Source organism: Trichoplusia ni, chromosome 12 (genome assembly GCF_003590095.1).
Source record: "Trichoplusia ni isolate ovarian cell line Hi5 chromosome 12, tn1, whole genome shotgun sequence".
NCBI classification, from domain to species: Eukaryota; Metazoa; Arthropoda; class Insecta; order Lepidoptera; family Noctuidae; genus Trichoplusia; species Trichoplusia ni.
This window is the reverse complement of record NC_039489.1, coordinates 793,171-817,795: the sequence shown is the minus strand read 5'-3', so window position 1 is coordinate 817,795 and position 24,625 is coordinate 793,171. Positions and strand designations below refer to the sequence as shown.

General features: G+C 33.3%; 1 protein-coding gene across 3 annotated transcripts in view; it reads right to left on the bottom strand.

Annotated features, from left to right (window-relative positions):
- LOC113499262 (atrial natriuretic peptide receptor 1-like) overlaps positions 1 to 24,625 on the bottom strand; it is a 248,038-nt gene that overhangs the window by 100,454 nt on the left and 122,959 nt on the right. The window contains exon 1 of one of the 3 annotated variants that reach the window (XM_026879669.1): positions 20,900 to 21,567. The exons of the other annotated variants lie outside the window; for them this stretch is intronic. The gene's annotated coding sequence lies outside the window, so the exon portion shown is untranslated. Of the gene's footprint in view, positions 1 to 20,899; positions 21,568 to 24,625 lie in introns of those variants that run through there. 3 annotated transcript variants of the gene reach the window in all.

Genomic DNA, 24,625 nt, shown 5'->3' with positions numbered 1-24,625 from the left:
CCTTTGTATAATGACGAACTAGCAAAGTAAATTAAAGAAAACAAAACCTTATTCAATTTGCATACGTTCTCAATTTGAATATCCACAATAACAGTTGATATTAAGTCCGCAGACGAATTTTCCGATTCAACCAAGTAATTTTTGGGCAAAGGTATCTTTACAATTTACCGGAATATGACCCAAAACGAATGACTATTGTGATTTATTATGAAGTGAAGGTAGTACATGTACGAACCAATAACATGATTTCTGAAAAGGAATTTTACCATATATTTTAATCTAAATACAGGCTTTGCTTTCCGTCTACTTGACCCCAAATTTCGTCCAAATCCAAACAAGCTTTTCAACTAGCATGTTTTTGAGTACCAGTAAACTTCAAAATAAATAAAACGCGCCTTAACTCGACGAGGTCGTGTCATTGTATAGCGGTGGTCCTATAACCACCGTTGCAAGACACGATAATATTGCATGGTCACACAACAGTATTCAAAATTTCAGCTTCATTGAAAACTGGTATTTAGACAAATGTATTTTATAACATTTGAAAAGATTATTTTTTTTAAAAAGAAGCTCGTTAAATCCTTTTTCAATCTATCTGGAACTTTTAGACGCGTCTGAACAAATTCCTCAGCTTTATTATATTAGTTTATGCATCAGTGGAGGTAAATAATTGTGTTGTCAATTCCAGAGGAAAGGGTTTCGTCATCAGAACTTATTACGAAGTTCTAATTGACTAGACACTAATCTATTTATACAGGTCTTGCTTAGTCTTAAACTATATTGATGTCAGCTTCTGGAAAGGTTATTTTACTCAAAATATATGGATGTTCTTGCTGGCTCTTATCTATAGCAATGACATTTTCGAATATTGGACACTAAAGAGTCGGACAGTAAAAACTTTTTGATCGGAGAGTGTGAAAAATTAATCTATAAATCTGTATGAGTCACCATTAATTATTCACGGATTTCGTTTTACGGTTGCTACGAAAAAAAATGACCTTAACCTAGCAATTCTTGAAAACTGATACTACTTTAAAAACCTATTGAATAAATCCATTACAAATGTCATGAATTATCCAATCAAATCCAATACAGTTATGTCACGCTTTCACACATTTTCACATTTATTAGCCTCTAGGGAAAAATTGTAAGTACCCAATATCCTACCCTTGGATAATATATTTTCTCTTATCTCTCATACGAAATGGTTTTAATATTTGGATTATTTCTTTTGTGAGAGTTGGTATCATTTTTTTCCGTGCCACCGATTTTCAATATGAAACAATGTCGCCATATTGGATTCGGGGAATCGAATTATTATTTATTTTAGGATTATCTGCTTCTTCTGATATAAATTTATGTGTTATGTAAAAGTCTATATTTATATGTGTGCTAGCTATGGTATTGTCGCAAAAGTAATTAAAGTTTTTCTGTACAATCATTTGCTATATACAAAAAAAAAACATACAATAATTAAATCAAAGCATCAAAAAATTCATCGGCATTGCTGCCGGTTGGGAGTGTGCCCAAAAGGCACGTTGAATGGCAATGCTAATCCTCTGAGCGAGGTAAAAGCCAGCCTTTGAATCACGAGAAGTGTCAACGAGACGCTTTGCTAGCTCTTATTAAAGTTTTTCTAATAGTTTTTAAACATTGACGCAAAAACGATACCTTAAAAGTTTGACTCATATTGTTTTGCTGCATATCTGTCTGCTACTAAGTAGCTTTGTAGAAGGGCTAAAAGATGAATTAATGTGGAAGTATTCTTAAGCTATGATTAAGGTATATTCTTCAAAGGTACACACAAAATAACGGCGGAATATATATACTTTCGAGAACTCCATTAAATATGGGACAAATGAAAAGGCTTGAACACAATATAAACTACGAAATTCGAATTCTTGTTTATGAATACTTGTAACATGTCTATATGGCTGCCTATACATAGGTATCTATATATTTTTTATCAGATACAAATTACCAACGTTGTGTCATCCACTACTCTTTAAAGTTACAAAGACCGTATGACCCTTAACCCGGTTATAAAAGTGATTGACGTTGAAGTTATCTAACACACACAATAAAAAAAAATTAACAACAAAGTTTTCAAGTGAAAGTCATTTGTTTATTTTTAATACTTTGTCACCAACGAAGTTTATTTTTTTAAATAAACATTAAATATAAAGCTACTTACTTAGCAACATTAATATTACAAATGCAAAAGTATGTGAATTGGTGTATGTGTGAGTGTTTTTGTCTGCTACCACACCGAGTTCAAACGGCTTAATCGGTAAAATAAAAACGGTTATGGAGCTAGAAGACACCTTGTATTAAAACATATTTTTTATCAGAAGGAGGGTCATGTTTTTGAATTTATAACCGACATCCAGGCGAGCAAGAACAATAGTCCGTGTTTTGTGATATAATTCTTTTTTGCATATTTATCTGATGGTAAAGGATATTATATTACGTGATACTCCTCCGACAGACAACGGGACCTCAGTAATAGGATTCCGTTAAAAAATACCAAGATTTCTTAACAAAAATTGACATATTTCGCTCGCATAATACAAAAAACACAGCATAAAATTTCAATACTTAACTCCATTAAACGTAGTCTTACTAGTATTTCCTAATCATAGACTGTGGTAATACGTTCAACATTCTGCCTATCTCATCAACGTTGTAATAATGATGTTCGAAGCTCAATGATAACTGTCATTAATATCACATGTAATCGGAGCGTCATAATTGGTTGTCAATTACGCTCGATCCGGCAAGCCATGTCATCATCGTCCGACAGGATTATACATACAGAAATTGTACTACTTTGTAGTTACATATATGTATATAAACGATATGTTGTATTTTATAAAGGGTGTGGTTGTATTTTGGTTTTGAAATTCCTTTATATAACTTTGGAATTAGCTGAAAAGAAATTGCCTTAGCGCTAAGATTTGTCTATGTAAAAATTTGTTTTAGATAGTGTTAGGCTTATTTTCCGTCTGTTTGATCTTTTAATTACAGGGGAAGATGACAAAAATCTATATTTCAATACTTCTTATTATTTGCTGTTGATTTAAAAAAAAAATCCGTTAGATAAACTTAAGGCAGGTGTTGTTATAGTAGTTGTAGTAGTAGTAGAGAAGTGTCTCTATATTTGAACGACTCTTGCTCTAACGTATCTAATGTTTCAAACATTTAAGTCATATACTCGAACACACTTAGACCCCGAGTCTACAAAGCATTAAAAGATTTAAAAAACGCTTGTTTTATGCGAGGATCCAAGTGATCCAACCCACGGCACGTCACGCACAGCGGGTTCAGTCCGGTGGTTTAGTCTAGGAATGACTGATTCGTGAAGTGACTACCTACATGGTCTATAAATAATCAATTTTTAAATGTACAATTTTTTAAATGACTGATTCTATAAATGACCGATTAAGTAATTGAAGTAAGGGTTGGCCTGTTGGATAAACCAGTCCGGTAACTTTAACCACTAGGCCATCCGTGTAATTTTTGCCGTAGCAGCGGTAGTTAGCGTTCCAATTTAAGTGCTTCGTTGGTTTAATTGTTGTAGGTGCGAGTAGTCGACTTTTATCTCAATACGACATATAAAATGGTAAACCAGCAATTAGTGCTGCCAAATTGTGCATAGCGATGACATGTACAAAGATAAAATTCAAATTACGCGCCAAATACTGAATTGACTTGTGGCATGTGAATCTACTTTTACTCTCGATCGATGTGATATTCTGGCGTGTTTATTTAATTGCAGTCACACCTAATAGTGCACTGCACTAAACATGTCATAACGAAAATAAAAATAAATGCTCTCATTACAATACATTATTTGTTTGTCACTTTAGTAAACGAAAGAGTTTTAATCTTAAGACCAGGTTGTAAACCGACCCTAAGAGAAGACGACAAATGACCATAGTTATACCGCATATCGCGAAAAGCCTTTCACAAATAAAAACCGTTGTATGAAATTAACACCTTTCAACATTTGTTTCTAGCCATCAAAATAGCGGTAAGTCTAACGACTGCGGATATGAGGGTTGCCATTAATGCCGCGGTCGTGACTCGGATATTTTATTTGAAGGAGCGTAGCGGCCAGCATACGGAGGGTTAATTAGTGTCGCATAAATGTGTCGGTTTTTGTATCATTTTTCTTTCGACGTATCCGCGTTGATTATGTTCTGACTTGGAGAGGACATTTTGGAGATTTGTTTGAATGAGATGTACATAACTTGATTTTGTCGGATATTATAGCGTGTTTATAAGGCTGTTATTCCTACATCTATGACAGTTGTTACAGGTAGTCAGAAGCTTGAAAAGTCTGACAACCAGTCTAACTAAGGGGTATCGCATTGCCCAGGTAACTGGGTTGAGGAGGTCAGATAGGCAGTCGCTCCTTGTAAAACACTGGTACTCAGCCGAAACCGGACAGACTGAAAGCCGACCCCAACATAGTTGGAAAAAGGCTAGGCGGATGATGATTATAGCGTGTTTATTTCTGGTTGTTTTATTGGTCAACAGTATTATTGTTACTGGTGTCAATTAGGTTCAGATTGAAGCAAAAAGAACTTAAAGTATAGTTTAAAATCTTTAACGAATTGATTTGTAATATCACTACATTATGATCAGCTAACAAATCTTATAAAATTGCAGCTAATAAAACTGCGTTTAAAATGCAAGTAACAGTGCTAGTTTATTACAATAAGCGTAACCTTGGCTATGATGATCTAAAATAAATGTCGAGTAACTATAACTGAGAGATTTGTGAGACACACGTTTGCAATAACATCTTTTAACGACTATATGAAATCATTACGTCTTTCATAATTTGATAACCGCTCAAATATCCGCAGATACGGTAACAGATGTTGCGGATATTCAACCCACCTGGAGCTTGCAGGGTTAATTAGTTATTCAGTTGGTACGCCTGACATATAAATATTATTATGTTGGTAACTTGAGAAGGGTCGTTAATTATGCATTGTTTTGGTTTCATTGTATTCATTTCAGTTCATTAATTGCTGATGCCCATATTAATAAATGCCCGTGTTTTAACTCGTATGATAATATACTAATAACAACGATAAACCAGAAAAGCAAGCAATTTTTAAATTCCAAGAGTAATAATCTTTTTAATTTGCCCACTGTGTCCCACTGCTGGGCAAAGGCTTCCCCCAAATCCTTCCACGATGTTTTATCCTGGATCTCAGGGAACTAGCCCAGTCCTTTAAACATAGAATAAATATGGTTACTTTTATTAATGTACCAAAAAGTCTACCGCCACTCCGGCACTTTTTGAAGTAATGTTATCACTTTCTCTCTCTCTTTTCGACGATCACTATAATCGTGGCTTGTTAATAAATCTTTTTCTACTTATCGAAGCATTCCTTCGTCTTAGTACTTTTTACGATAAGAAATTGTATCAGGACCAAATAATGACAATACATTGAACCGTAGTACAAAGACCGAGTTTCCTAAATCCTGAATAAATTTCCATTCCATTGAAATATACTTACATGGACCAAGAAATACTCCCTTACACTTATGAATACACTAATTTACAATACAGCGAATGAAATGGAAGTACGAATTTTCTTGACTTACGTCATACAAACAATTCTTATGCGCATATATTACGGTTTGAAAAGCAAAAGTTTTGCCTCTTTTAGGGTCACCGCACACCCACGCCCCTTGAAAAACAAGATAATTGAGTTTTTCAATTCGCTTTTTTGAGAAAATTTGAAAGCGGAAACCGATAAATTAACTGTTAGGTACTTAGAGGCATCAAAGCGTTTTTTGTTACATAATATATTATTTAGCCGCGCGTTTAATTTAAATTGTTTACTGTGTTAAAATTCATTGAGTTTTTTTCATAGATGAAGTAGATAGATACGTTTATATAAATAGCTGTATTATCACAGCCTATATAAAAGTAGCATTTTTCGAGCGATAAAGCTAACAAATCGCTCCAATATACTGATGTACTCAGTCACGTCACTTGTCATAAAATCATATTATTCGAAAAACTTGGACGTGTTCTGTTCATCGTCATCACCGTCTACAAACCAGTCCAGAGCAACAAGGTGTAGATATGTTTAAAGAGCAAAAACGTACAACCGAATTCAAATAAAAACTACAAAGCCATACATAATGAAATTTCACCTTAAATAAATAAAAAAAAAAATCCGTTCATTAAGTTCGAAATTTTGAGGTAACAAAAACAAATACAGACGAATAATTGAGAATCGCTTCCTTTTTGAAGTCAATTCAAAATCAAAACGCGCGTCCTTGAATCGCGCCTTCCAGCAACTACGCGTGTGAGCTAGTGTGTAGCGATCCTTAAACGATATTATACAGTCGGATCGCGATTGTCTTCTAAAATATTCGAGGTAACTGTTACTTCGATCTATTTTTAGTTTTCATGTGTCCACAAAATAGTATGGAATGCATATTTTTTGTGTATGGACGTGGAGGGTTTCCTAAATAGAATTATTTTTTGGATACGTTTTGTTTCCATGTGCTAAATGAGTATGATCAGTATTTGGTTAGTAATTGATATTTATTTTATGAAAACCCCTAACCAAAGATCTTTTTTGTGATTTTCATGAAGTTGATTCCCATTAAAAATATTGTTGTGATATTTCGAAGATGTAATTCTTTAATTTTATCGTTTTGATATCGTTTTTTAAGATTTTTTTTTTCATACTTATGCTGTTAAAATCGTAGCAGTTTAACGTAATGACTTATTTCGATTAAGACGCATTCATTAAAGCACAAAAATGTTAATATTTCATTCTATAATACTAAACCCCGAGGAATATAACAGAAATGAAAATAAACGAAGCGAAAGCGTTATGACGGGATTGTAACAAATGAAATTCCCTGGTTTTTGTATCCCTTGGGAACTAACTCACAATATAACATGTATATTACTTAAAATGATACCTCACAATATAATAATATACGTATATTATAATAATACCTCTTTATCTAGAAAAATAGAACAATGCTTTATTTTCATGTCAGATTTTCTCTATAGATTTTATTCTACGATATTTTTGTGTTCGAAATTAACAACCTTTGTTCTATACTAAAAGGATAGAAAACTAGAGCCCGAACTAAGGTTTTTCTGTTCCCAGGTTGTATCTGATTGACCATAATGATAGTGTATTTTTGTTGCTGCTATGACATCAATTAATAAAAATCAACTTCGAGGTTACGCAACGAAGAGAATGGTCATCAATTTGACTGGTGTCAATTTTTTTGCACATTTGGTTTTCCTTAATCTAGCTGTACAGAACCCTGTTGCGAGTCCGACTCACACTTGGCCTGGTCTTCTTTTAATATTTTTTACATTGCGTATCATAAATAACTCAAATCTCGTTCGTATTTCACAATATACAACATCTCGTATTTTGCCTCAAACCCGACATTTCCTAAAATTGTACCAAAACGACCTCAGCGGCTTTCCTCTCCTAAGTGATAAAGGAAATTGAAGAAGCCTAACATCCGTAGCTAACACGCATAACCTTGTTAAAGGAGGATTTAATCACCAGTACGGTACAGTCATTCCAACACAGATCGATCCCATCGGACGCAAAGTACCAAAGTGACATTTTAAGGTTAGGGATCCATAATAAAGAGTCGCTCTCTGTCTCTATTTCACGCCAAAACTACTAAGCCGATTGGTATGAAATTTGGTATACCCAAATAGTCTAGAGCCTAAGAACAATTACTTTTAACTGAAAAAATAGGTGTAAAGGGGCGGGGAATCATGGGGCATCGAAGCATATATTATACAAAAGCTTTTTTGGAATAACACTACGGCTTGTTTTGCTAAAACTACTGTTTATTTAAAATAATGAAATCGCACGCTGTTATCTGAAGTCCACGCGGACGGAGTCTTAACTTCCTGCCCCACGAGTAATATAAACATTGCTATTGTTTAACTATTATTAGAATTATAGACACCACTGTCAAACGGTAAAGGAAAACATCGTGAGGAAACAGTATAATCTGTATCGGCAACCCGCAGTAAGCTAGCGTAATGATCAATGCACAAAACTCTCCTGTATGAAAAAGAGGCCTGTGCTGAGAATAGGATATCTTTAGATAGGTATTGTTTTAACAAAATAACGTTACTGACTTGGCTACAGGCTTGCCAATATAATGAAAATCAATGGTGTTAAAACTTGGTACCACAAAGCATCAGTTTTGAACTGTACAGTTATTGAAATCTAATAAAATTGGTGCATAGATCAGTCCAGGAAAAGCAGTGCATTTCAATCATAACGTTTCTTCTCAGTCTAGCTAGGAAACGTCGACTCCAGCTAGATTAAAAAAATACACCTTTAAGTGATGACGACTATCCTCTTTGTAAAATAAATTATTTCATTTCATATGCGATCCCAATGAAAGAATTTCCTCATAAACTTTTGATGCTGACTGTACCAAAAAATCCACACTGGCTGCCGGTAATTACTCAGATTGAAAGACCTAAAAGGACTTTTTATACGTAGATGGTCATTTGTTTCAGAATTTTCTTATATTTTTTGTACGATCAACGACTTTTTAGTTTGAACTAATGTTGTTTTTTTTTTAATGTGACGCGTGGTAATTATCTATTTTTTATTTAAATTAAGAACGTGCGGTCCTGTCCAGTTCGTTTGTTTTTGTTGAGTAAATAAATTAAAACAAACATGCATTCATCGAGTAGGTAATTGAGTTTTTTTAGCAAATCTCGTGGAGCTTACAACTTTCGCTCCTGCGAAGTACCGTCAGTTCAACCGTTGCATCAGTCTCACGATAGCTAGCATAATATCTGTACCGTACTGTACTGTAATAGTAGGTCTACTACGACCTCTAAAAACAATGCACTGAGGAAGAACATCGCACGCCTTCAGGGTATAAATCATAACATTTCAGCCAATGAAACAGTAAAAAGTGGCTTTGAGCCCGAATTCTCTATCGTGGCCACTCTCAAAGCTTTTATTGCTCAGCTTTTGACCGGATACCATTAACCATTGAGCTAACCTTTATGTAGTAACCTTTGAGTCTCGTTTAAATGTACATTCGAAAGGTCAACACTTAGTAACCTCTATCATTGTGGTATATCCTCGTATGTGAATGATGTCAGCTGAGTGAAAACCACAAATCAACTTATTCATCTATGATCCATTGGTTTTGTCTTAAAATCTAAGTAGGCCTTTTTAATAGTAACTGTCGTGAGAATGATTCATTATTAAATGATGTAACGGTTTACTCACGCGTATTTATCGGGGTAGCCCGACTAGTTTCGGACCCAACTAGTCGGGCTACCCCATTTAATAAGGCCTTTTTAAATTGAGTTTATAATAAAACGCGACTGTTCGTTAAACAACAATTAATAAATGACAACGCTGAAATAAATCAGTCGTTCGTTTGTTTAATATGTGTTTGGATGAAAACAAAATATAATCAGGATTGCCTACGATTTCATAAGTACTGAATTAAATTTAGTATATGTGAAGTAACAAGATAACAATAAACAATTAATGCTCTCTATACAAAGCTGACTTAAATTAAGGATTTAGAATAAAGTTTTAGCTGTATCCTAGTTTGTGAACTGAAATATAGGTCACCTCTTTTTGAAATAATCACAAAATAATTACCCTGAAACGTGACGTTCTAAAACAAGTCAACCTATGCCCATTTGTGCCTTTGTTGTATCTATGTAAATACTAGACGCATAAACATTATCGTATACGTATAAGCTTTGTAATTTATCTCCTTTCTAACGTATTTTCATTGATGACACCAATTGCTAGTTGCTAGCTATTGCTAGTTGTCTAGATCCAGACTAAAGTCCTACAAGAAGCAAAACAACGATATCTCATATTATAATATAGAAATCGTGGAAGCAGGACAACGATACTCAGTATAGAGTGTCGTCTCCCTCCCACAACAACTATTATATATCTTTTAGAGATAGTGGAAGGCTTTCTGAAGGCTTTGAACTCGCATGAAAGCATTTTCATTAAAATATGTTGCAAAGGATAGAGTAAGCATACGCACATTTAGAAACAAAAGCTTATGAATTCTGATAGGTTTACAAGGCTTCTGCATGATATAAAATAAATTACGATATTTTTTTAATTGGCGAATTAAGTGGTTTATACAAAATATATATACCAAAATACTAGAGTGCAATCTATATACTTATATATAAGGCTGAAGAGTTTGTTTGTTTGTTTGAACGCGCTTATCTCAGGAACTACTGGGCCAAATTGAAAAAATATTTTTATGTTAAACAGACCATTCATCAAGGAAGGTTATAGGCTATATACCATCACGCTGCGACTAATAGGAGCGAAGATACAATGGAAATGTGAAAAAATAGGGCAGGTATAAATCATAATATATAACAACGCGGACGAAGTCGCGGGCAACAGCTAGTATAAAATAAATAATGATATCTTTTTAATTGGCGAATTAAGTGAGTTAAATACCAAATACTACCGAAAACTTACTGAGTGTTAATCATATGGGGCAGTTCATGTTTCTACGTTTGTTTCGGCTTTCGTTGTTGACTGTACTGCATCAAATAGTATTGTATTGTTGATGTCCATTGTACTTTTACCTGATAATATGACAAAATTTAATACAGTAGGTAATTTAATTTCATCAAAATTTTAGAACATTAATATTTAAAAATAAACAATTACATTTCATTAATAATTAAATTTTATAATTTGGTACTGGTCTAGCCCGTGAATTCGTTCATGTTTTATTTTCCGGATTGCATTCTTATTTAACATCGCGTTTTTAATCTTAACAGGTTCGCTTCTTAAATCTATATCTCATGTTATGAGTAAAAAAGAAATTAATATTTAAGAAAATAACACATTAACGTTTTTGTCGTAAAATTGAATACTGAATTACGGAATCTTGCATATAAATTGGTTATAATAAGTACTTTATATGCGCCTGGCGTTGTTTACATAATTTCATTTTCAGGGAGAATGGTAATCTATCAAATGTGTTAGCAAAGACGTATTTAATACTAGCTCAGCTTTGCAGTTTCACTCGCTTTCTTGGGAATCCTAAAATATCTTTATTTTTTTTAACTTAACACTATTATTTTTATTTTTCTTTGCAATCATAATATAGATTTGAAATCTAGTTTAAATTACTCCTTATAGTTCAGTAATTAAAGTGTGAATAAATAGGTCCTTTTTTCCAGGATTGAGGGATAAATAGACAAAAAATAAATTATTCTAATAGACATATTAATGTTTTTTAGTCTATTATCAGATTAGATAATTTCTTACGTAATTATCAATCTGGTGTCATATGAGTTTAATCTATTTGGCACACCGGGAACATTCTGTAAACGCTTGGCTCTTATTCGAATACATAACACTATATATCGTTATACCTACATTTATCTATATACTTAATAAATATGATTTTGCATTTGTCCAATTCTTGAATTAATAAAAATGATTTAGCATTTGTCTGATTTTTGGGTATTTCCAAATTAAATTCCAATTTTTAATTAAATTATCTTTAAAACCTGTCAGCATTATCTTGTTAAGTTAAATGTTGAATTAACAAGTCAAAGGTCATAAATTCTAATGAAAAACACAATATTTTTATAATAACTATCGTGAGATTGATTCATTATTAAATGATGTAACGGTTTACTCACGCGTATTTATCGGGGTAGCCCGACTAGTTTCGGACCCAACCGGAGTCCTTAATCATAAGCAGACGCGGCGGGATCGCGAGTCGAACTGAGCGAGCCCCGATAAATACGCGTGAGTAAACCGTTACATCATTTAATAATGAAAAACACAATGTCTTCTCCAAATCATGTGTATATAAGAAAGTAATTATTGCTTGCCAAAACTGAAAGAAAACGGGCCTACGGGTGATTTAAATCATGACAACATATTCAGAATAATGTCAATTAGTGCATTTTTTTTCTGTAAACTGTATCTTATAAAAATATAAATCTGAATACAAAATAAAAAAAATATATTATTAACTTATAAAACTTTTTATAAAAAGAAGAATTGTTTTTTATTTCTTCTAGGTCATCAAATGGGCTCGTACATAGTCTTTATAATATCTATTAAAATTAAAATACATTGAAAGTTTGCAACGATGTTCAAGTTTTCTAACGTTACAGCACTTGTTCTATAAGTTTTTTACTTCCTTTACATATTGCTTCGGCTGTTCTACTTTGTCTCAAATAAATCAATACATGCATTTGACGACCTCCGTGGTCGAGTGGCGTACGCACCGGTTTCAAGGTGTCGCTAGCTCTGAGGTCCCGGGTTCGATCCCCGGTCGAGTCAATGTAAAAAAAATCACATTTCTACGTTGTCTCGGATCTGGGTGTTTGTGGTACCTTCGTTGTATCTGAATTCCATAACACAAGTGCTTTAGCAACTTACTTTGGGTTCAGAACAATGTATGTGATGTTGTCCGCATTTATTTACTATGCATGCTTAAGAGTGTCGTGGGTAAGTTTTAGAGTAATGAATCAGTATTTACGAACTCCACCTAAATAAACCAGTTGGATGATTTCATACAAATAGGCGAAAAAAGCTAATCCAATTGGGTGGCAAATAAATTTGAAGGTCATCCAATAAATTCGTGGCCTTGACCTTTATTTTTACCATTTTATTATGGCGACAACAGACATATAATAATCTGTGAAAATAACAACTTAAATTACAGCTATTGAGGTTCATGAGATGGTGTCAGACGAATGGATAGTCGATCAGACTTAGTCTAAGTAATAGGATTCTCTAAATACTCTCAGACTTGCAGTTGTTAGTCACGTCTTAATTACTAGTTAATTCCTTGAACTTTTTTCCGGTATAGATGTGAGGTCAAATCGTACAACAAACAATCAAACAAGAATGGCACTGTTTAACATTCGTAGAAAAATCCCCGTACTCTAAAACGCAGTAACATTATTTGCTATTTAACGTAGGTATTTTATTTAAATTAGAAAGAGTTCCCGCATTCGATCCCCATGAAGGACAAGTATTTGTGTGATCCACGAATGTTGGTCCTGCGTCTGCGTGTTTTTGTGCATGTGACTTGAATGTTTGTAAAACCCTGCGACATAACTGCGAGAGGGTTTCTATTTCAAAGAATAAATATAATAATATAATATCAAAAAAATTGGTAATTAATATAATGTAAAATCAATTGATTCTTAAAATTGTCTTATAGATCAATTCATTGTTATAAACTATTTATAAATTGAATCTCTTAAGTTGTTGCTAATTTTAGTTTTTGTTTGATCCTAACCTTGTTTAATCTTCTACAACTGTTATCAGTCGTCTAAAAATAGATGTTTTCCGGCCATAGGTAACCACAAACATTTACGTTACATTGGATAAACACGCCTAGAGATAAAAACTTAAGGTGAAGCAGAATAATAAGAGGTTTGACAATGGTTTTCATCATTAGATCACTTTTTTCTATTTGTATCTGTGACGGTTACTTTTCTTGTAATAATGAAATTATTTTTTTTATATTACTGTAGGAAGAAGTGATGGCCTTGCAGATTTATGTACGCATTATGTACGAAGGTCCAGGTTCGATTCCCAAAACAGTCCGCAAGTAAATATATACTATTTAGTAGGTTCAAGCCATGCTAGCTGATAATAGACCATGCTGGACGGCGCGGTAGTGTTCCAAGCACCTCTTAGCCAGCCTGACTATCCGGAAGGGTCACAGCAGCCCCCACACACATAAGGCAAACTAATGTACATGGATAAATTTTACTTCAAAAAAATCTGACACTCTCCTTCTGCTCAAGTAGGAGGAGTCATATTTTGAAGAAGAAATCCTATCAGGAAAAAAGATGAAGAAAATACATTATTGTATCTTTAATTCGGTACCTTCGGTAATTCATATCAGCATAATAATTAACCCCTTGATACCAATTTGTATATTATTCACAACTGAATAATATATTATAATACACAAAGGATTGCTCCGTAATATCCGAATTTGCTTAAAGCTCTGCCAATGTAATTAACCTGGATTTCTTACACGTGTGCGAGTCAATGTCATATTGTAATAAAAAAACTTATAATATGCTAATAAATTTGTATATTTTATAATATGTAGGTGTACTAAGTATATATTAACATTTTATTTTTAGTCCTAACGTGTATAGGTAGGTACTTCCTTTTTCAATACTGAAAATTTTTGGGAAAACAAAAAATGTTTAGATAGTTCTTTTTGTGCCGCGTCAACTTATCTGTAAGGACTTTAATTGAGTATAAAACTAGTTGGAAGAATCACACGTGAGAATAGAACATGTTTTTAGTTCTGATAAAAGTTAAAAATGTCAAATATAAAAAAGACGTCTACTCCAACTTTGCGCGTACGACAGCCACGCAGGCGAAGCCGCAGGCAAAAGTTGTGTAGCCACAAATATGATACGTTTCGCTAGTTATAAAACTGACGAAACACAATAGCCTCGTCTCACTTCAAAATAGACACATAAATTATTCATAAAACTATTTATAGTAACATAAAAAAAGAACTCGTTTGAGGTCATTTACAAAGCAATAATATCCAAATGCGAAAGTTTTATTTTATAACTTTGGTTTTATTTAATATCATAATCATTCCACTGATCTGATAAGATAAAAAATCAATAACATATAAAAATGTTTTAAGCGAACTGTGCATGATGAGAACGGCTTCGAAATTGAATAATACACACGTCTGGATGGTGCCCACAAAAATGGATGGAAACAGAGTGGAAAAATCGAACAGAGGGCTTTGCCGTGCAGTAAAAAAATAACGGGTGAAACAAAAAAAATATTTTAAAGAATAGTTCAGAAAATAACTATCTATAAATTTAACGCACATACAGATACACTCATAAACAGTAATAATGCCCGTAATTGTACAGAATCTGACTGACGTGTAATTTGCATAGTCAAATTTCTGTCAGGTTAATTTGGACGGTTTAAATTATTAATCAGAACCACAAAACCGAATCGGTCATAAAGGATCAATTCAGTTTTATGAAAAGTAACACTTACAAATTACCAATGGAATTCGAATTAATATTAAAAATATATCATGTATCAAAATGAATAATAATGAAAGTAATTGAATACTGAAATAATACGTACGGATACTGTATTTTGGCTTATTTTGCTCTAACAATATGTGATCTGTGTACTGATAAGCGGAAGTCATACCTCGCTGGTTCTGTCTGCTATACTTTTTCGACTAAAACTCTCAACCGATTTCGATGATTAACTGATTGGCATTTTAAATTTGGTTCAGAAATCTTAAATCTTACAGTTTTTAATGAAAATAGTCAAGTTTTTTTCAAGTTCAAGAATTTTCTTAAGAATTTTCAGTTTAAAGTTGTAATACAAATAGCTATTATGCTAATACTGTTGTATCTCCTCTCTGCAATCTCCTTTAGCGTATAAAGCTTAATGATATGCATACAGAACACGTTAAAACAGTGGTTTTGTTGACCCTATTAGTGTAACAAAACGTACTAATTCTAACAAAGTTGGAAAGTTTAATTAATGTTTGGGTAATGCATAGAAATTTACATTGCGAAAGTGATTATTTTAATTTTGTTAATTTTAAAAGCACTATGTTTAGCAACCAGCCTTAAAGTATACTCTTAAACTTTTTACAAAATCATAAATAAAATAAAAATATCAAATTTCAAAATTATTCAATCGAATTTTGATCGTTTCAATCCGTGTCATACGTTTATGATTACGATTGCATCGGAACAATATCGTATGTACATAAAGCGATGTTTTAAGGATGGGTAAATACTTGATCTACCTACTGGACTAGCCGGCACCTCAATCTAAGCGAAGCTTCAAACAATAGATGGATCGTTCGTAGAACAATGCTGAAACGCAATATTCAAGCCGCCGGTCTATTAATTGCTAGCAGTCAAGTTTCAAACGACTGGCTTTCAAATCACAACAGTACGAATTGTTCTTCTAGGGATCCGTACCCAAAAACGTAAAGAAGGACCATACCATACTGAGTTTGATGTCTGTCCGTCCGCCCGTCACCAGGCTGTATCTCATAAGCTGTGACAGCTAGATAGTTAAAATTTGCTCAGATCACGGACAATGACGGATTTTTTGCCGTCGCTACAACGACCAATGCAAATGATTATAATTGAGGTTAACTATACCTGCGAGGTTAAGCAACGACGGTTTCGGCCATAGATTTGTTGGTGGTACCTACTCAAAAATTTACTTGTCACTCAAGGGCATGTGATTTCCTTTATTTGTATGTACGAAACCCGCAATTTCACAAGTCCTCGCACTTGACCTTGTTTTAAGGTAATACTTCAAAATTCCTCCGAATCTGTCTTTATTACTTTTCATTTCACAGAAAATACTGTCTTGCCTTCACAAAACTAGATCCAAACATAATTTTACATCTGACTAAATAGCAGTTGCTATGCGCCGAGTTACTATGCGCGGTACCAATATAATTTGACCTTTAAAAGGACACGAGTTTATAATTACTTGGAAATTCTGTGATCTTAGTAACAAAATGTGACAACTATTACTAAGTTACTAAGTTTAATTATTGTTTGAGTAATGAATGGAAATAAAGGTTTTTAGAGTAGCACACGTATGTCTGCAAGGATAGCAGAGTGGTTGCGTTGGAACTCATTGCACGTGACGTGTCGTGGGCTCGAAACCTAGGAAGGACTAGTCTGTGTGATCCACGAATGTTTGTCGTGGTGTCCTTGTGCATGTGACTTAAATGTTTGTACAACAACGTGACACAATGTTAACATGCCATAAAGCAGAAGTCTTGAAATAAATAGTATTTCCTACGGCATTTAAATAAAGGATTAGGAAAAGGACAAATAAGATTAAGACAAAAAAATTCGGGAAACATACCGACTGAATTAAGAACCTCTTCCCTTCTGAAGTCGATTAAAATTCACTATTACTACGGAAAATACTATCTATAAAAAATTGCTTGGTAAGTGAGGATTAAAAATTATTTATCCTGCCTACAGAATAAATAACTTCATTTTACTTCAGTATAAAAGTATGGGGAAAAATCAAAATGGTATATTTTAAAACAGTTTATGCTTCGGGTAAATCACTTCGCAAAATTAAATATTAATACCTTTTATATTTAATACCGAACATTCCTGAATAAGTTCGCTACTTGCGTTTTATTGCTCCTCAGAAATATTGGTTTCTCACGCGAAAGTATTTTAGAAGTGTAGACCTTTTTCAATAAAGATAGGAAGACTTAAAGGGTATTTGGCAAGTCAGCTGACTAGCTAAGATTTTATTATTGAGGGTTACCAATTTATGCTAGCTCTAGTCAAATTTGGGTTGATATTTTGGGGTTAGCCTTAGATTTTTATTACTTATGCCAATTTTTGTTACGAAAATTCTTATTTTTTGAGATGTCTAGCAGATGACTAAACTTTCTTTTTTTTTTGCGATTTCCATCATTTTATCGAACCAACATCTAGCAGAAGTATGAAAAATACTTAGCACTAAAGAAATACGGTACATAATGAAATCATTAATCACACGAAAGTCAAAAAGCCTTGTTTGTAGCTGTGATATTCAGGTTACAGCTCCAGATTTTAGAAAGTTCCCTTTCACCGATAATGATACAGTTTTTAAGTAACCAACTGCATTAAGAAATTAAATTCCGACTCTCGAGATTTCACCGCGACACCTACCTACCTCAGAAAGCACTAAAAACCGTTGGTTTGAGCGTTAATTCAACGATATACGGTCAATTTTTGTATACGCCAAAACTCTGGTAGCTAGCTCTACCGAAAACCGAATATTAGTTAATGAAGTCGAGATAGGCTAACATTTCCAGTAAAACGTTGGTAAAAACAAAACTATCCGAACTAATTGGAAGCTGCACGTTGCTCCCAATAGGCTTAGGAAAAGGATGTCCAGAAAATTCAAAATTAAGCCCAGCAAAGACAAGTTTAATTATTTTAATCTCACCGTACATAGCTCCTCTGCTCTATTAATAGAACAACCTCAGAATTTTCGCTTGCGGGAAAGGTAACTAGATCTAGGGGTAGCACCTTAATAAGCCACCTATAATTAGGTCCCTTAGGATAGCCAGTAAAGGTTAGGTCATATTACATTTATTATTGTATGTCGAGAATAGTTCGTATTTGCGCAATGTAGAGCAGAAAGTAAATGTATTTTTAAGAAAATAGTAACACCGCTAAGAGGTGCCCAGCACTTAAATTTCATTATAATTATGAGTATTTTTCTAGGCTAAGCCCATGTTCATAATTGCTACTACTGTTTACCTTTAGTAAAGTTTTACCAAGGCTCTTTAGTATCTCAGTTCAACAATTGATAATTTTGAAAACCGTAGAAATATTCATCAGAAAGAGTCAAGTAGTATACAATAGTTTTCAATTCCATACTAACACTAGAACCCTTACATTAAAATCCTCCTGTAAAATATACTGCTAATGTGCATGTAATGGATTTCCAGAGACACAACTTACATATCCCAGAAACGATTACGTCTGCACTAACCTGACAACCAAGATAACAGTTTCGGCTTCAAAGCAAAATAAAAATTATTGATACCTTTATAATAGGATCAATGTAGAATGTAGAAAACATTATGAGAGTCTCTTTAATGATAAAGAGTAGTATATCTTTGCCAGGGAGCCTATTGCAACCTCTTGAAGTAAGACTTGAAGATGTGGAAGAGATGCCGCTCTACAACTTGTAGTACGTGGTCTCTTTTCTACAGCTGCAAGAAGCTTACTTAGAAAAGCCGTGGTAGAGTTATTTTTCACTTCAACACTGTGTCATATTTACATATTTCAAGTGAGTATCTTAGCTCTTAAAATTATTATTATCATCATCAGCAGCCTAGCTTAGTACGAGTAGCAACTGACCTTCTCAACCCTGAAAAACCTAAGCAACACTTTAAGACTGGCTGTCTGATTTCTTGCTTCTAACTACCAGTAATGACTGTCGAAAATCTACAAATAATAGCCAGGACCCATCAATATCGTGTCTTGTAAAACACGAAGAACTCGTTATACATAGACGGTCACCAATCCAAGGACCGACCGAATCAAGTGCAGCTTAACTTGTGCAGATGTAGCTAAGTGTCGCCCTCTTGAAATTATAGTCGCAACTATAATTTCTGTCAGGCAGCCACATAAAAAATATTGGACTGACAAATCAGAAAAAGTATTCTTCGTTTTAATGTCGGAGAAAATTTATAGCAATTTTATTAGTCCAGCCTAAGACGATTTGAAAGGATTATCGATAATACATTTTTCTTTTATGATTCTTATACAATCCGTTACGCCAAGTGACATGAAAAGCAGTAATACAGTTATGTTTTCTTTATCAAAACTCGTTAAAAAAAGTGCTATTCGCTACTGAGCAAAGCAATCATCATTAAATATGTACTTTATATGGTTCCTATTGATAAAATACCTTTTATTCAGATTTAAAACTAAAATAGTATGGCCAGTAATCCATAGTGAGGATTAATAAAATATAAAAAGCATTCGTTTTGCTATTCGAATTTAGTCAATTGTCAGAAAGCAATATTTTATGGTAATATTGTGTTGGTATTTTAATAGCAGCAATTCTTAGATATGAAAATGTTAACTGCAGATATAAACTAGCTTTACTTGACGATTTACTACCGCACTTTAGAGGCGTTAATGGTTACTTAAGAGATTCCAGAGTATCGATTTAAGTAATTTAAGGCGACTGTCTGACAATTCTGACTAATGGTCAATGGACATTGTTACTACTTATGCTATGACTGGCAAAATTGTAAAGAGTTTATAAGAGAAATCAGTTTCAGGACTGAAGGCATAGCCAAAAAAAGATGGTCAAAATTGTCGTCTTTATGTCTGTGTTTTAACTTTTAAGTGTAGAGCAGAGACAAATAGGGTTGTAAAAGCGACACTTATCCAAACTGACTTTTTGAAAAGGAAAGTCAAGAAGTAAAAATCTAGAGTGACGTAAATATTAAAATTACTGCTGTTCAAATGGAAAAATATAGTTATTTTGCCACTCATGATCCATTACTATAGCCATATCGAATATTAGATAACAGCTCATTAATTTATTCAAATAAAATATTCACACCATTGCCAATGAATTCGATTTGCATCAGTTTTTTTTTTTGTATTTAATTATATACAGCGGACGTCTTGGATAATAATTCGTATCAATACGATACGAAAAGGAAACACACAGCGTCAAATAAATCCATTGTTTCTAAAATATGGCCAAAAAATCTTTGAATAATATATTTGTCGAATAGTTTAAATTCGGTTTTACTCAATTTTCTAATTTCATTGTTAAATTCGATGGTTTCACGTCAAATCCAACGAAAATTTCAACGTTAAAATATCACCCAAGTAACAAAATATACTGTCTTGAAAAAATCGAATTATAATAGCAAAATGTCTGACGCAGAAACAAGGTTAAAACCGAATACATTAGTTTTTAAAACTGACACAACACACCTATGTATGTAGTTACACTAACACAAATAATATTATAATCTTTTAGTCTATGTATACTTGAATTCGATTACAAATTTGTACCAAATAACCTTTATCGCAAAGGTAAAAACAATTTGACTTTATATACACGTATAAACGTTTCGACGTTACAGAAACACCATAAGCTAGCTATTATCGTTTCAGACATTGTAAATTAAATTCTTTTGTATGTAAATTTGCATAATCCGCGTCAAAACAAGCCACGTTCGTTTGATCAGCTGAATCCAACAAATCAACGAGCAGGTAACGGGTCATCACATTCAATATTATTTTAGAACTTAATATTTCGATAATCACTTTAAATAACCGGTTTATTTTATCACCAACACTTTTATGAACTTCACTTGTTTCGTCACTATCAAACTGTATGGTAATCAATTGCTTAATTTTTAAACACCGAATTAGTTTTAGGAGCGCGCGAAATACGTTAGCGATTTTCCCGCGTAAATAAAATGGCGACGTGTACGCCCCCCACAGCGGTGCAGAGCCGACTGACTAAGTGAAGGTGACGCTTCATATCACGTCGTCGGTACATTTTTGCTACGAACATAACCTTAGTGCGACCGGTTTCAAAGCCCGTTAATATAATAACTGCCAAAAATAACACACTATTCGAGTACTTGTTTCCATAATTTTGTGAAACACATATTTTCTGCGGCGCATGGACGAATGACGGCTGACGTTCTTTTGCAGTTCCAGCTACGTTACAGTTTTGAATTCCGAATACGAAAACATTTTTTTTTATCAGTACTCTGCTCATTTTTTTATAACCAGATCTAACACAAATATTTATCTAATCTTTTTGAGGAAAATCATTTTGATTAATCTTTTTTTTTCCGTAAATCCGTGTAGTTTTAAAACTTAATTATTCGAATACCTTGAGAATGTTTGTGTTTATTAAGCTAAATATTTGGAGAAGTTCTGGAACATTCGCGTTGGTTTAATAATTTATAGGAACACAGACTTCTTAGTATATTTTAATTACTTCGAGTGCAAACATGAAGATAATGCAACCTAGTTCTACCAGTGTTGTTTTCTCAACAGGAGCTGCTTTTTATTAATTTTATAAGAAAATATTTAATTTAACTATGTATTTTAATATTTTATTTTTTACCAAAAAATCTATTATTTATTTTAACATTTATGTTCGCACACTAAATTTTAAAACAATAAAAATTAAGAAGCAATCTACACTATAACCTCGGAATAAAGAAAACTTCATAATCTGGCAATGTTGCACATACTCTTGTCATACAATTGAATTCGAAACGCTGTTAGTTTTTAATTGTTTTATGTTTTTTTGAACAATCAAGATTACGTTTTCATGAAACTAATTTGAAATGCTAATTATATTCGTAAGTGGATAACCAAGACTGTTTCACGCTATTTTTAATTCAAAAACACAAGTCATGAAGTAGTTGAGATATTTTTGTTGAAAATAAATTCAATACGAATATTAACTTAAGAAATACAATAACTGTAGAAAATATTTTGCGGTAATTACTTTCAATTTAGCCCCTAGTTGATCAAAATGTCTGTATTTAACATCCAACGCAAAAACATATAAGTTTGACGTATCTGTCTGTCTGTCCGTGGCATCATATTTCTTGGACAAATTGAGAGATTACAAGTGAATTATGCGCGAGTGTTCTTAGATAATTTTTGACAAATAATAGACGAGCCAGTTATGGGGGCTGAAGGATAGGGATTTTCTTACTTTTAATTTTATGAAGAAAGAAATTACAGTAACCCACCCAGCTGTATCTGCGAGTTTGTGTGTACCTCACTATTTGTCTCGTGACTTGGATAAAAGGCCGTCTAAAACCATCGTTTTTCGTGAATCGGATTCGTTTTTTATAACGTAACAGTTTACACGCGTATTTATCGGGATATTTCGACTAATTTCACCAACCCGAGTCTTTCCGACTTAAAACAGTTTTGTTACGACTTTTAATGAAAGTGAAAGATAAGACCAAGCTTCACAAGTAACAAAACGTAAAGCAATATAATTTGAAACACAAAAAATGAGATCATCGACTCGCCCTTTGATTAAAATCAGGTCTAAAAACAGGTATGTCGCGGTGAAAGGAGCGAGTAACTTTCTACAGAACCCAAACAAAAAGCGTTTCTGCAAAAAGGAACTTTGAGACAATTATTGTTAAAAACAGGTCTCGTCTAGACTTCGGTCTTGTGAAATTACTTTTTACGGGCCTACCACCATTTCTTTAAGCAATATCAATGTACGTGTGGAAGAGGGATAGCGCTCTACTCGATGTAGAGTTGCATCCCATTTCCACATGTCATAATATATCTTTAAGAAGTGGTAGGTTCTCTGCAATTGTTTTGAATGGCCGTATTTAAAATATTTGTTTTTAACCAAATTATTTGATGAAATGAAAAGATATTCTGTCTACTCAATTCACTTTACATTTCGAGGTAATAGCTTGCTGTTAAAAATAAAATTTTCGATAGCAAGCGATTACAAAATGATTATTAACCGCAAGCAGTTTAAGATCACTCTACCCTGAATAGAGAGGACTTCACATTATTAAGGTATGATATGACTAAAATATGACTATGCATGTAAGCTTTGCTCAACGACCCAAAGGTTACCAGGAAAATCTTCTAAGGAAAATGTTAAAAAGAAAACATAAATAACCACTTATGTTCGTAAGGCATACTAAAACTTCCTAATTAGCATATTCAAAATATACAAAACAACTAATAAGGCTTAAATAAATCATCTTACAAAACTCCAGCCAATTTTATTCAGGCGTCAAACTTTCTAGTTCAGTTTTTAAAGTAAAATCAGACGGATCCCATTTAACTTTTATAAACTCATTCAAGAAGTTAAGAAAACGTACAATATATCACTGATTGTGGAGAAAATTCAGATGTTCTGTGCACGTACGATGAAATTGCTCTAAATTTGGCAGTAAGGCTTTTGAAAACATGTGGGAATATGACATTTTAGATAGGAAACATTAGTTTTCTTGCACGTCTATGTGCTAAAGTGTTTTTCGAGCCTTCTTTTATATTATACTCAGTATAATATGTATTTATAATATAAGCATATATGAACATGAAAAATCCATTTGTTCTACGCAGCATGATAATTACATTGAAGACACGCAAATTGCTCTATGTTGACAAAAATATATTCTTCGAACTAATCAAAGCAAGGATAAAAAGTAGGTGTGATCATTTCTAAACCGTTAATTTTTTTAAGACTCGATACCAACAATCTGGCAAGTACCCTGCTTAAAGCGAAGTGTTAAATACTAAGGTATTAATCTAAATGCAAGGCAAATGTCGTTTTTGGAATCAAGAAAAGATGACTATGCAAGAATTAAGACTCTTGAAATAGCAAATCAAAATGTATTCAGCTTTGGCCTTGAACTAAACCAACCTAGACATTTAATGCATTTTTGGCGTGAATCCACAAAATTGTTAAGACTGTTCAAGTGCGGGTCGGATTCGCGATATTGGGTTTCGTACAAGTAGGCTGTGGATAAACATATCGGTTGGGTGACGAAATAAATCTGGTTGTACCGACCCTCAAATTTATTTGCCCCATTCTCAAATTGATGACCTTAAACCATTGTTTCGATGTTTTTTTTCTAGCTATTGTGGTTAATGAGTTACAGATAGGTATCGGACGAATAGACAGCAGGCGAACAGTCACCAAAGTTTCATTAATGAGGTTCGGTTTTCACCTTCTAGACATGGAATCCTAGAAGACCAGACAATTACCGGCGGTGACCACGCTTGAGTCACGCTGAAACGAATCAATATTACATTAGATGGAGATAATGGAGGATGCCTGTTCTGTTACAAAAAGGTAAAAAGAAAAATTTAAACTAAAACTAGGTACATTCTAAATTTTTGATAGTTTTTATACACATCTATACATGTATGTTGTTTTTATACTAATGTTCAAATCGTGACTACAGATAGATTACTATTCTTGACTTTTTGGCAATGTCCAATCTTTCGCGGTCAAAGCGAGAAGAGATCCAACTT